At 39.0% G+C, this 12,262-nt stretch overlaps 1 long non-coding RNA gene across 1 annotated transcript; it reads left to right on the top strand.

Annotated features, from left to right (window-relative positions):
- The first annotated feature begins 3,867 nt into the window (after nt 1–3,867).
- On the top strand, nt 3,868–4,711 carry LOC307041580. Its single transcript, XR_013808800.1, has 3 exons — nt 3,868–4,005; nt 4,091–4,183; nt 4,556–4,711. It is a non-coding gene; the product is annotated as an uncharacterized lncRNA (long non-coding RNA).
- Nucleotides 4,712–12,262: the final 7,551 nt, after the last annotated feature.

Raw genomic sequence — 12,262 nt, 5'->3', positions numbered from 1 at the left:
AAAATATAAAACGAAAAAAGCGATCATGAAAATGTTTCCAATAAATGAATAAAAGGATTTTTGACCTCTTTTTTGTTTCATCGGAGGATGGACTGGGGGGTTCCCCGATTATCGCTCCTCCATTATCGCTCCTCGCTCCTCAATCCTCGGTCCTCCGGCAGAAATAAGAGCCATGGGACGGTACTCAAGATGGCGCAGACAAATCAACTTCCGGTGAGACCAAGGACCGAGGAGCGAGGAAATGAAAATAGTCGACCTGAGACAGGGCCCAGCTGTTAAATAAAGCTCTTCTGACCTTGGCTGGCATGTGGGTATATATATTAATGCTGCCCATTATGGGCACAAGCCATTTTCACCCATTTATTCATTACAGTGGGGAAAAAAAGTATTTAGTCAGCCACCAATTGTGCAAGTTCTCCCACTTAAAAAGATGAGAGAGGCCTGTAATTTTCATCCTAGGTACACTTCAACTACGAGAGACAGAATGGGGGGAAAGAATCCAGGAAATCACATTGTAGGATTTTTAATGAATGAATTGGTAAATTCCTCTGTAAAATAAGTATTTGGTCACCTACAAACAAACAAGATTTCTGGCTCTCACAGACCTGTAACTTCTTCTTTAAGAGCCTCCTCTGTCCTCCACTCGTTAACTGTATTAATGGCACCTGTTTGAACTCGATATCAGTATAAAAGACACCTGTCCACAACCTCAAACAGTCACACTCGAAACTCCACTATGACCAAGACCAAAGAGCTGTCAAAGGACACCAGAAACAAAATTGTAGACCTGCACCAGGCTGGGAAGACTGAATCTGCAATAGGTAAGCAGCTTGAAGAAATCAACTGTGGGAGCAATTATTAGAAAATGGGAGACATACAAGACCACTGATAATCTCCCTCGATCTGGGGCTCCACGCAAGATCTCACCCCGTGGGGTCAAAATGATCACAAGAACGGTGAGTAAAAATCCCAGAACCACACGGGGGGACCTAGCCAATGACCTGCAGAGAGCTGGGACCAAAGTAACAAAGGCTACCATCAGTAACACACTAAGCCGCCAGGGACTCAAATCCTGCAGTGCCAGACGTATCCCCCTGCTTAAGCCAGTACATGTCCAGGCCCTTCTGAAGTTTGCTAGAGAGCAAATTTAGATGATCCAGAAGAGGATTGGGAGAATGTCATATGGTCAGATGAAACCAAAATAGAACTTTTTGGTAAAAACTCAACTACATATGTAGCACTGAATTTCAGACTCCAGCTTACAGCTTCCTGCCTACGACCTCCCAAAGACCAGTATAGAGGAATGTTAAGCCCTCCCACTATTTTCCAAGAGGGCGTTGCCAGATTTTCAACTTCAGGTTTTAACCAGGAGATGGCGCTTCATTCACAAATACAGAAATGATGTTGCCTTTCGTAGTTGACAGAAACTGCTTTGAAGAGCATTTGAAAATATAGTCTTTATATATTAAATAATCATAATAATAATGTAAATGTTTACATTACATTAAACCATCCATTTTGTAATGTCAGCATTTTATTTAGAAGAAAAGTAGTGATATTTGATATTTATACTCTATTCCAACAGATTAAACCATTTCCCCACTGTAGGCCGATGCATGAAATTCTTACATTTTTGCCAGTTATATTATGAAGCCGCTGTAAAAAAGGATTTGATCATTAAGTTATTGAAACTTTTGTCTTTAAGTTACTTTCACTTAACATATCAATTTATGCAATTTCTACTTAATTTCATAAGTTGTTATTATTTCAACTCAGCTCTGTAAGCCAGTTCAATGACCTCTACATTCTATGAAGTCAATTTGACTGAACAGTGAGTTGTGATGTGTAATAATGTTCTGAAACTTTCCATGGCCTCTTAACATGGCAGTAGTGTTAAGAAATAGTCCCGGTCGCATAGTTGTTTTCATTAATTGAATGCATTTAACAGGGACATGAGTTTTTTAATTTTTTTACGATATACAGCAAGTGAACCACAGAGTTTGATTCGCCATTATCAAAAGAAGAACTTCCACCGGAGAGATTGATGACTACGAAAAGCTAAGCGGCGGATGAATACGTTTTTGTGAAGCGATATGACAGTGATTTCGGCTGATGAACCACTGACGGACAGGCAAAGTCAGGTGAGTGGTTGCATATTTAATGGTTTCAGGCAAAACGAAAAGTAGCTAAATGGAGTTAAATCCACACCTAACTGGTGTTTGAATGTTTATAAAAAGAGATTTTATTTCAGGGCAGTGTTATGAAAATGTCGGTTAACCAAGCTAACTTTACAGGATTATGATTATCTAAACTTTTATTAAATAAATAAGTTTCAAGTATTCTTACTCTTATGTATGACGTTTATGCATTTTTAAAAGGTTTAAATGAGAACTGCCTATATTTGTAGCTTAATTTAGAGAGGTTTTGTTTGTTCGTTCCAGTAATTAGCCGTGTCCCGGCTCTGTTCGGCTAAATATTTAAGCTAAATTAACGTGTTTTGGTGAGGTTGTGTGTGTTCCTGCCAGTAATTAGCCGTGTCCCCGCTCTCTGTTCGGCTAAGAATTGTAGCTTGTTAGCCCCCGCCATGGCTTTGAAATGGATGTCATTTGTGGATAAGTATAGGGGACTTGAAGATTGTTTTTTGTTAAGGCCGAGCAAGTGTTAAAGTGATTCTATCCTTGCAACGTTTTTCTGGTTCATCTCACGCTAAACCTGCCCAGATACAGAGGGGCTGCCTCGCGCCATTGAACGAGTAAAATGCTAACTGTGTCCAGAAATAGCATTTATATTGTGTACAAATGCTATGTTCCACTCTTGAAATGGAGACAAATTTGTATTTCTGCTTTTTAGAAAATATTTTATGGAAAAGAAAGGAATATTTAGTTTATTTTATTGAACTATGGTGCCCATAAACTACATGTCCCACAATGCATTTCGTTCTGTGACTTGCGCACTGAAGTGTCTTAATATCAGGCGTTTCTAGCAGCGGGAACAGTCGGTGCTCAAGGCACTTAAAAATGTTGATCTTTGATTGATGAGATTATTGTTATTTAATCGAATAAATTAATGGGATGTATTTAATTATAACACAGGGAAAGGTTACTGTTCACCCACAATAATAAATAAGATGTGCAATGGTTGTAATTGTTAGATATTTATATTATAATAAAATAAATAATATTTATACATGAACAAACATTTTACCTAAACTTCTGCTGTCAGAGGTAGTCAAGTTATTACTAAAAAAACAATAATAATCCACTGAATAATCTATGGAAAATAACTGCAAGCAAATAATCAACAATTACAACCATTGTACAATTTATTTTAAGTTTGGTTAAAACAAATAATAGTTTTTTTCATTGATATATTTGGCATGCACGTAGACACAAAAATGCTCTGTGGATGCACACTAACCTTTCCCTGTTATTATTACATGCATCCCATGAATTTATTAGATTGAATATGCCTCATCAATCAAAGATGAACATTTCAAGTTGTTTATTTATTTAAATGAAGTACTGTTTAAGTCTTTATCATATGAATTCAGGGATAATATTGTAATTGTGAAAGCCAAGGCTTGTAGTTTATGGGCAACGTGACTGTTGTAATTGTGTGCATCTTATTCTTTGTCATGTTCTCAGTTCTTATTACTTTATTAAGGCCTGCTTCATAATGTACCTAAATGTGTGTTCTCTATTACGGACAGATTTTCAAAGATTTCCGTTTTGCTGCAACTGGATGAAGTGGACTTGTAAGTTGTGCAAGTTTTCCAGTTACAATGAGAAGGCAACATGCACAGTTGCAGACTGTTGGGAGAATATTTTCTATATGTCTGTGTCTCCTCAGATTCAGGCAGAGTTCCAGAGAATTGTCACTACGGACCTGCTTTCATCGTTTCTGGATTGACTTGATGGCCTGGCATTGCTGGAGGTCTACAAAGGTGCATCCAGGACTGGAAAGAAGCCGGCACTAAAAGGCCTTTTGGACTGCCTTGAGAAAGATGTAAGTGGAGATGCTGATGACCATAATTTAGCCACCATTCGTTTGCTACAAATGTTTATATCCCACTGCATTTGTTGTCCTGCAGGACACAAATGAGAGGAGGAGGACTGCTGCTCTCTTGGGACTATCACACTACATGTCTGGCGAAAATCTGGAAAATGTCATCAGGATGTGTGATGTAAGAACATAACTGTCTTGAATTACTTTATGTAATTGTACATTTTAACATAAATCACCCTGAGCCCAAAGTTTCCTTCAAAAGTAATGTTTACAATTACCTTAATTTAACTAAAATAATTGCAATAACGAATGATACATTTAATATAAACAAAAACAGCAAGAAAACGTAACTATTAAATAATATAAATAAATATAAAGCTCAAACTGTGAAAAGAGAGGCAGTTGAAATGATGTTCCATCACATTGCACTTTTACACTGTGAACTGTAGATTTTAGCTTCTATTTTTATAGCAGAAGCCTCTTAATTAGCTTTGTAGAGAAAAAGTACTTGTAGTACACTGAGCTCACTTTATTTCTCCTTTTTTTTAAGGCTCATGGAGACACTCTCGAGGAAGCCATGAAGGTGATGCAAGTTGGTCTACTCATAGACTACGAAGGTGAATGGGATGCCTTTCCTCAGCAGATCTTCAATGTGGCAGTTGTGGTCGAGGAGACAATTGTGCTCCATAACCTGAAAGATGTGGCTTTGCGATGCTTCTTGGACTAATATATTGCTTCAATCTTCAGTATACTCTGGAAATGAAATATTCATTTGAGTTTATCCAGAGGGTTGTTATGAAGATACAGCCAGACCAAGCCTCTGCCAAAATACATGGACTAAAAAACTAGGTAGGAGGTAGATCATCAAAGGGTGTAGAAAGTGAGCTCAATTTGGTGTTGTTCATTTGTATGTTCAAGTATTTTGTGTCTGTGCAGTGACATGTTTTTTAAAAAATAAAATGTTTTAGGTTAGTGAGAATTCCATTTATGTTGGAAGTGTCACGAATAAACTTGCATTTGAATAGGACATTTAATGTTCATTTCAGTATTTACTAGTGGCTTGAAAGAGTCCTCTCCTGCTGATGTTCAGAAAGCTCTATTTGTTTCGTACTGTCTGTGCTGCACCCTCTGTCCTATTTGTAAAATTAATAACATAAATGTGATGTTATAATTTGTATGCATGTATATCTGTTGTATACTGTATGTTTATACTTGAAAAATAAAAATATTTCAGCATCGGAAGTGTTTCCCCTAGGATGGAGTCATAGCAGCGGTGCTAAGGCACGCGGGCCCAGCAAAATGTGAGCGCGGCGCGCGTGGACATTTTAAGTGTGTGCGCGTGCGAAGTGCTTCCCGCCATTATGTTTCTATTTGTCTGCCAGCACAAGAAAGACACATACATCATTAAAAGCTTCAAATGTATTCAGTATTGTATGAACATAATTGGTGGTTGGACATCACATCCTCTAGGGGGGTCCGGGGGTATGCCCCCCCGGGAAGATTTGTTTTTACATTTTAATATAAAATGCTTCAATCTGGTGCACTTTGAGCACACAATGACTAGAGACTAGATCTAACTCTAAACACCCATATGAAAAAGATCGTTTTACATTTTAATAATCAAATAATTGAACATACCAATAAACTACCATAGCCAATAACACATATGTAACTTATTTTATTTTTGTTGTTCATTTACATCACTTTCATCAGGCAATTTTTTAGTTTAATATCAGGTGTCAAAAGAGCATGGCACCTAGTAATGAATGTGCCAAATGTCTCCACTTCGTTCCACTGCCCCAGTGACTTGAATATCTTGGGTTCTGCCACCCTTCATGCAGATCTAGATCCCTCCGCTTCGCGTCGGGATCCTGATCAGCCTGTCGGGTGTTCTTTTCCCCATAATGACCGCGTCGCTGCACGTTATCCCTTACAAACTAACTAAGTTAGCTAGATGTAATTCATTCTTAACTGTAGGCTTTTATCAAAGTATTAATTTACTTAATCTAAATGTAACAACATTTTAAATTATAATAACTTACATTTATGGCGTTATGACCTTCTTCTTGAGGTGATTGTGTCCAAATAAAGTTATGTCTGCTTCAACTTGCTGTTGTCTGTCTTGTCAGGCAGTTTTCCTTCAGCTCTGAAAATGACAGCTTTCCCGCGTATCGGTGGCTCGAAGTTGCCGCGAGCGCTAGGGGGCAGCACTTATAATTATTTTAATAAAAAAAAAAAAATTTTTTTTTTTTTTTTTTTATCTGCTTGGGGGCTTGCGCCCCCTAGCAGCGGCGCGCATATTTCAGCAGCGGCGCAGCGCCGCTGCTGAAAACATATAGGGGAAACACTGGAAGTAACTTCAAGCCTTATAGGTGATCACAGCTAACTGCCTGCCATCAGATTTCATTTAAAAAACAGGTCTGATTTTAAACTTGTATCTTCAGAAAACTCGACTACTGCAATGGTGTCTTCACAGGCCTCACTGCTTTCACACCGTCTACAGTTTGATTTGCATAGAGGGAGCTCTGTGGCTGAATAGAGAGCCGCAGTGACGCGTCGTAAAACCCGGAAGTAAGTTAGCATTTTTAGCACTTCCGGTTCCTTCCTCAAAAAGCAATGCATTTTTTCCATAGGGTTTTGGAAAATAGCTCGAAATAAGGTCTGTGGTTGACACAAATTTAAGAGGTAATTGATGTTTTGTTCTACGACATTAAATACATCAGCAGTGACCCCACTGGGGATTTTTGAAGAGTTTACGTGTCTGAAAAACGATGGTTGTTACCGAATGGCTGAATAGGACTACAGAAATTGTCGAGGCCATTTTACGTCATTACGCCGAACACGTAAACACTCCCGCTAAGTTTGTTTTCCCCTGTGTTCTGCTTAAAAGCATATACCTGCCTATCTTTAGTATCTGTATATCTATATCTGACCATTAGAATCTGTATTTTTGAAATTGTCGTTTTTAACACCGTAGTTTTACAAATTATAGAATAATTAATTACCAGTGTTTTCCAATTTTACTCGGCAGTTCGTTTCGTTGGCTAACGTTAGCTAAAGCTAGCGCTACTAGTTAGCTACGCAATGGTTTGTTGCTTTGCTCCGGGTTGCAGCCACAGGTCTTCGCATGAAACGTGCCTGTTCTATCGTTTCCCGGCCAATGTTTTCCAAAGGAGAGTCTGGATTCGTGCCATGAGGTAAGCTGACGTTACATTTTTGTCCATGTCACGGTGAAATGTAAATAATGGGTAGTGACTGTATCGCCGTTATAGAGATGGCGCTGCTGAAAAGACCGCAACACAAGTAAAGATAATGAATACATCCTATTAAAACCTGTGTGGCTTATATGATAAGTCTTATTAGTACAAGCAGCATAACGTTTCACCATGTAACTAAAGATTGTAGTGAGGGAAATCAGTTTGACATATTGAACTAATAACAAATCACCTCTGGCTGGCAGAGAACTCTCTGCTCCATAGCTTCTCTTGGACGTAAAATCACATGTACATTTTACATTTATACTCAATTTAATATTCCATCCCTGACATACTTTTGTATACAGGACTGTCTCAGAAAATTAGAATATTGTGATAAAGTTCTTTATTTTCTGTAATGCAATTTAAAAAAAACAAAAATGTCATACATTCTGGATTCATTACAAATCAACTGAAATATTGCAAGCCTTTTATTATTTTAATATTGCTGATTATGGCATACAGCTTAAGAAAACTCAAATATCCTATCTCTAAATATTAGAATATCATGAAAAAGTATACTAGTAGGGTGTTCAACGAATCACTTGAATCGTCTAATTAACTCGAAACACCTGCAAGGGTTTCCTGAGCCTTGAAAAACACTCAGCTTGGTTCAGTAAACTAAATCACAAGTATGGGGAAGACTGCTGATCTGACTGCTGTCCAGAGGACCGTCATTGACACCCTCCATCAGGAGGGTAAGACACAAAAAGAAATTTCTCAAAGAGCAAGCTGTTCACAGAGTGCAGTTTCAAAGCACATCCACAAAAAGTCTGTTGGAAGGGGGAAATGTGGCAGGAAACGCTGCACAACCAAGAGAGATGACCGCAGCCTTAACAGCATTGTGAAGAAGAGTCGCTTCCAGAATTTGGGGGAGCTTCAAAGACAGTGGACTGAAGCTGGAGTCCAGGTATCAAAAGTCACTGTTCACAGACGTGTCCGGGAAATGGGCTACAATAGCCGTATTCCCATGGTCAAGCCACTTCTGAACTCAAGACAACGGAAGAGGCGTCTGACTTGGCCTAAGGAAAAGAAGCACTGGACAGTTGCACAGTGGTCCAAAGTCCTCTTTTCAGACGAAAGCAAGTTTTGTATTTCATTTGGAAGTCAAGGCGCCAGAGTCTGGAGAAAGGCTGGAGAGGAGCAAAATCCAAGTTGCTTGAAATCCAGTGTGAAGTTCCCACAGTCAGCGATGGTTTGGGGAGCCATGTCAGCTGCTGGTGTTGGTCCACTGTGTTTCATCAAGCCCAGAGTAAATGCAGCTGTGTACCAAGAGATTTTAGAGCACTACATGCTTCCGTCTGCTGAAAAGCTCTATGGAGATGAGGAATTCATTTTCCAGCATGATCTGGCACCTGCCCACAGTGCCAAAACCACCAGTAACTGGTGTACTGACCATGGCATTACTGTCCTCGATTGGCCTGCAAATTCCCCTGACCTGAACCCCATAGAGAATATGTGGGGTATTGTGAAGAAGAAGCTGAAAGACACCAGACCCAACAATGCTAATGAGCTAAAGGCCGCTATTGAAGCATCCTGGGCATCCATAACACCTCAGCAATGCCAAAGGCTGATTGCCTCAATGCCACGCCGCATTGATGCAGTAATCCGTGCAAAAGGATTCCCAACCAAGTACTGAGTGCATTAATGGACATTTTCAAATGTTTGATTGTGTTTTGCTGTTATAAATCTTTTTTTTTTACTTGGTCTGAGGAACTATTCTAATTTTTTGAGATAGGATTTTTGAGTTTTCTTAAGCTGTATGCCATAATCAGCAATATTTAAATAATAAAAGGCTTGCAATATTTCAGTTGATTTGTAATGAATCCAGAATGTATGACATTTTTGTTTTTTTAATTGCATTACAGAAAATAAAGAACTTTATCACAATATTCTAATTTTCTGAGACAGTCCTGTATATAATAACTTATATTTTGTTTTTCTTGTTATGCTGCTGCAACACAAACTTTTCCCAAATTGGGATCAATACAGTAATATCTTATCTTAATTAATTAAGAAATATAACTATTATAATTAGTGTAGCAGCTGACACCTATTTTCAATATGGATTAATCTACCATTTATTTCTTTAGTTCAATTTTCATCTATAAAAATGTCAAAATAGTGAAAATGTTCACGAGACTTATCAAAGTGCAAGGTTATATCTTTAGATGTTTTGTTTTAGCCTATGTACTGTATGTCTTAATGCTCTTACAGTATATGTGACGGTGTGACTTCCATGAAACTATATTTTATATCTTCCCAACAGACGAGCTGACAGAAAACCTAACACTCTAACAACCACAATATTGCAAAGGCGAGTAAATGTAAATTAAAAACAATTCACAATTTTATTATTTCTTCTTCTTTCTTGCAGTGAGGTGAAGCTGACCTTGCACTTGATGCCAGTAAGGATGTTCCTCACGCAGGCTGAATGTTTCTCCTTCCTTACTGACAAAGAAGCCCTTGATTTGCAATGCTTCACTAATTGTCATTTCCCTTGCTCCGTAGGGACACTTTACCTCAAGCACAGCGGAAGACCCTACCAGACCATCTGGAGATGCCCCCAACATTCCTGATTGGGAGAGCCACAAATCTGACTCATGGACCTGCATCTGAGTTGCAGTGGTGAATGCCCTGACGCCCTCACATTCATTCATAGTCCCCCACTGTACAGACAAAACACCATCAAGGGCCTGTTGTTGCCTTAGCACCCTGGCAATAAGGGAAGCAGTCACACGCTTTGATCTCCGGACAGCTCCAAAGTTGCTGGCAGTCAACCTTCCTTTCCTGAACAAATGCCAGTTTGGGCTGGTTTGCTGACCAGTGGTAGCCACCTGAATTGCCCTCTGTTGCTCTTCAGACAATGCCATGCTTGCCACAATTGCCTCAGGTCCCTGATGCCCAACAGATTTGATAATTTCAGGAACAGTAAGTGTTTCCAAGCTGTAGTGTTCCTCTTCTGGCTCGGGGGAGAGAAGCCAAGAAATTCCTGAGAACCTGCCCCCGAGTCTGTCCCTCAGCCAGTCACGATCTTCGGAGGTAGGCTCTCTTGTCAGCGGGTTAAATTAGTTATTGGTTTCAACAGTCACATTAAAACAGTTACTAAATCAGCTTACTATCACCTAAAGAACATATCTAGGATTAAAAGACTAATGTCACAGCAGGATTTGGAAAAACGTGTCCATGCTTTTATCTTCAGTAGACTGGACTACTGCAATGGTGTCTTCACAGGTCTCACTAAAAAATCTATTAGAAAGCTGCAGCTGATTCAGAACACCGCTGCTCGAGTCCTCACTAACACTAAGAAAGTGGATCACATCACTCCTGTTCTGAAGTCTTTACTCTGGTTCCTCACTGACACTAAGAAAGTGGATCACATCACTCCTGTTCTGAAGTCTTTACACTGGCTTCCTGTGTGTCAAAGAATAGATTTCAAAATACTGCTGCTGTTTATAAAGCACTGAATGGTTTAGGACCAAAATGCATTTCTGACCTCCTGCTAAATGATGAACCATCCAGATCTCTCAGGTCTTCACGGACTGGTCAGCTTTCTGTCCCCAGAGTCAGAACTAAACATGGTAAAGCAGCGTACAGTTATTATGCTCCAAATATCTGGAACAAACTCCCAGAAACCTGCAGGTCCGCTGCAACTTACTACTTTTAAATCCAGGCTGAAGACTTTTCTTTTTGTCGCTGCTCTTAATTGAACTATTAATATCTTAGACTGCACTGTAACTTTTATCCATGTATTTTTTCTTTTAATGTTTATTTTATTAGCTTTTCTTTTTAATGACTGATTTTAAATGCCATTTTCTTAATGTCTTTCATTTTTTGTAAAGCACTTTGAATTGCCTTGTGTTGAAAAGTGCTATATAAATAAACTTGCCTTGCCTAATAAAGACTTCATGCGACACATAAAATTGATTTGTTGATGGGAATTCATGTGAATAAATTAACTCGGTCTTAAAAGGTTAACGGTACTCTTGCTATCACTACTCACCGACACTATAAACCTTGTCCCTCATGCTAGCCCTGACAACACCGGTAAGCACACCTTCATCTAGGCTGCACTGTTACGTGTCCTGACTTGTAGTGGTTCTCTCCTCTGTCTACATTCTTCTTGTCATCTTTGTAAAACGATATCAGACTGGTAATTGACACAGCCATGACTTCTAGTTAAATTCAGTGTGGCTAAAATGAAAAGCTTTGTTAAAATATGCAAGCACGCGAAAGTCAAATTCAGCTTTATTGTCAAAAATTCTACATGTGTTATACATCCAGAAATATTGAAATATCATTTCCCACAGTGTGACATGTATACATAAAACAAAAAGGGCCTAGATAAACGTGGTATACATTAAACAAAACGGGCCTAGATAACCGGGGTATACAGTTTAAAAATGTTAATATATTTAAAGTGTTCAAAGTGCAGTTTCAGTGCAAGTCAGTTGAAACGATCTTAAGTTGGCGTGACGTTGAAGTCGTGCGACCCTGCTGCTGGACTGGCTTGTAGTTCGTTTATAGCATAACGTTAGCATTTTGCTTCTGCCGACTAGATTTATTATTCAAAAATTATAAAAGTAGGGTTGACATGTGGATATTATCCGGCTGAACAAAACGTGATCCATCTCTTAAATATGTGTCAACCACAGACCTTATTTCGAGCTATTTTCCAAAATCCTATGGAGAAATTGCATTGCGTTTTAGACGAAGGAACCGGAAGAAGTTTACTTCCGGGTTTAAGGACGCGTCACTGCGGCTCTCTTTAGCCAGCGATTAGGTGTGGCCAGTGTGCGAAATACCCGTCAATAATCGGGGGGTCCCCATCTCCCGTTTATTGCGCAATATACCGGTCGAAGATTTCTCAATATGCAGTAGGCCTATACAATATTTCATGGATGCAATCCAAGACAATCAGTAGTAGCAGCGTTTCTCAACCGGGGCGCTGTCAAATAATTATATATTCTAACGTTCATATGAATGAATACGCGACCGTTAAA

Source organism: Notothenia rossii (assembly GCF_949606895.1).
Source record: "Notothenia rossii genome assembly, chromosome: 5".
NCBI classification, from domain to species: domain Eukaryota; kingdom Metazoa; phylum Chordata; class Actinopteri; order Perciformes; family Nototheniidae; genus Notothenia; species Notothenia rossii.
Note: the sequence above shows the minus strand (reverse complement) of the source record. Positions and strands in the feature narration are given on the sequence as shown.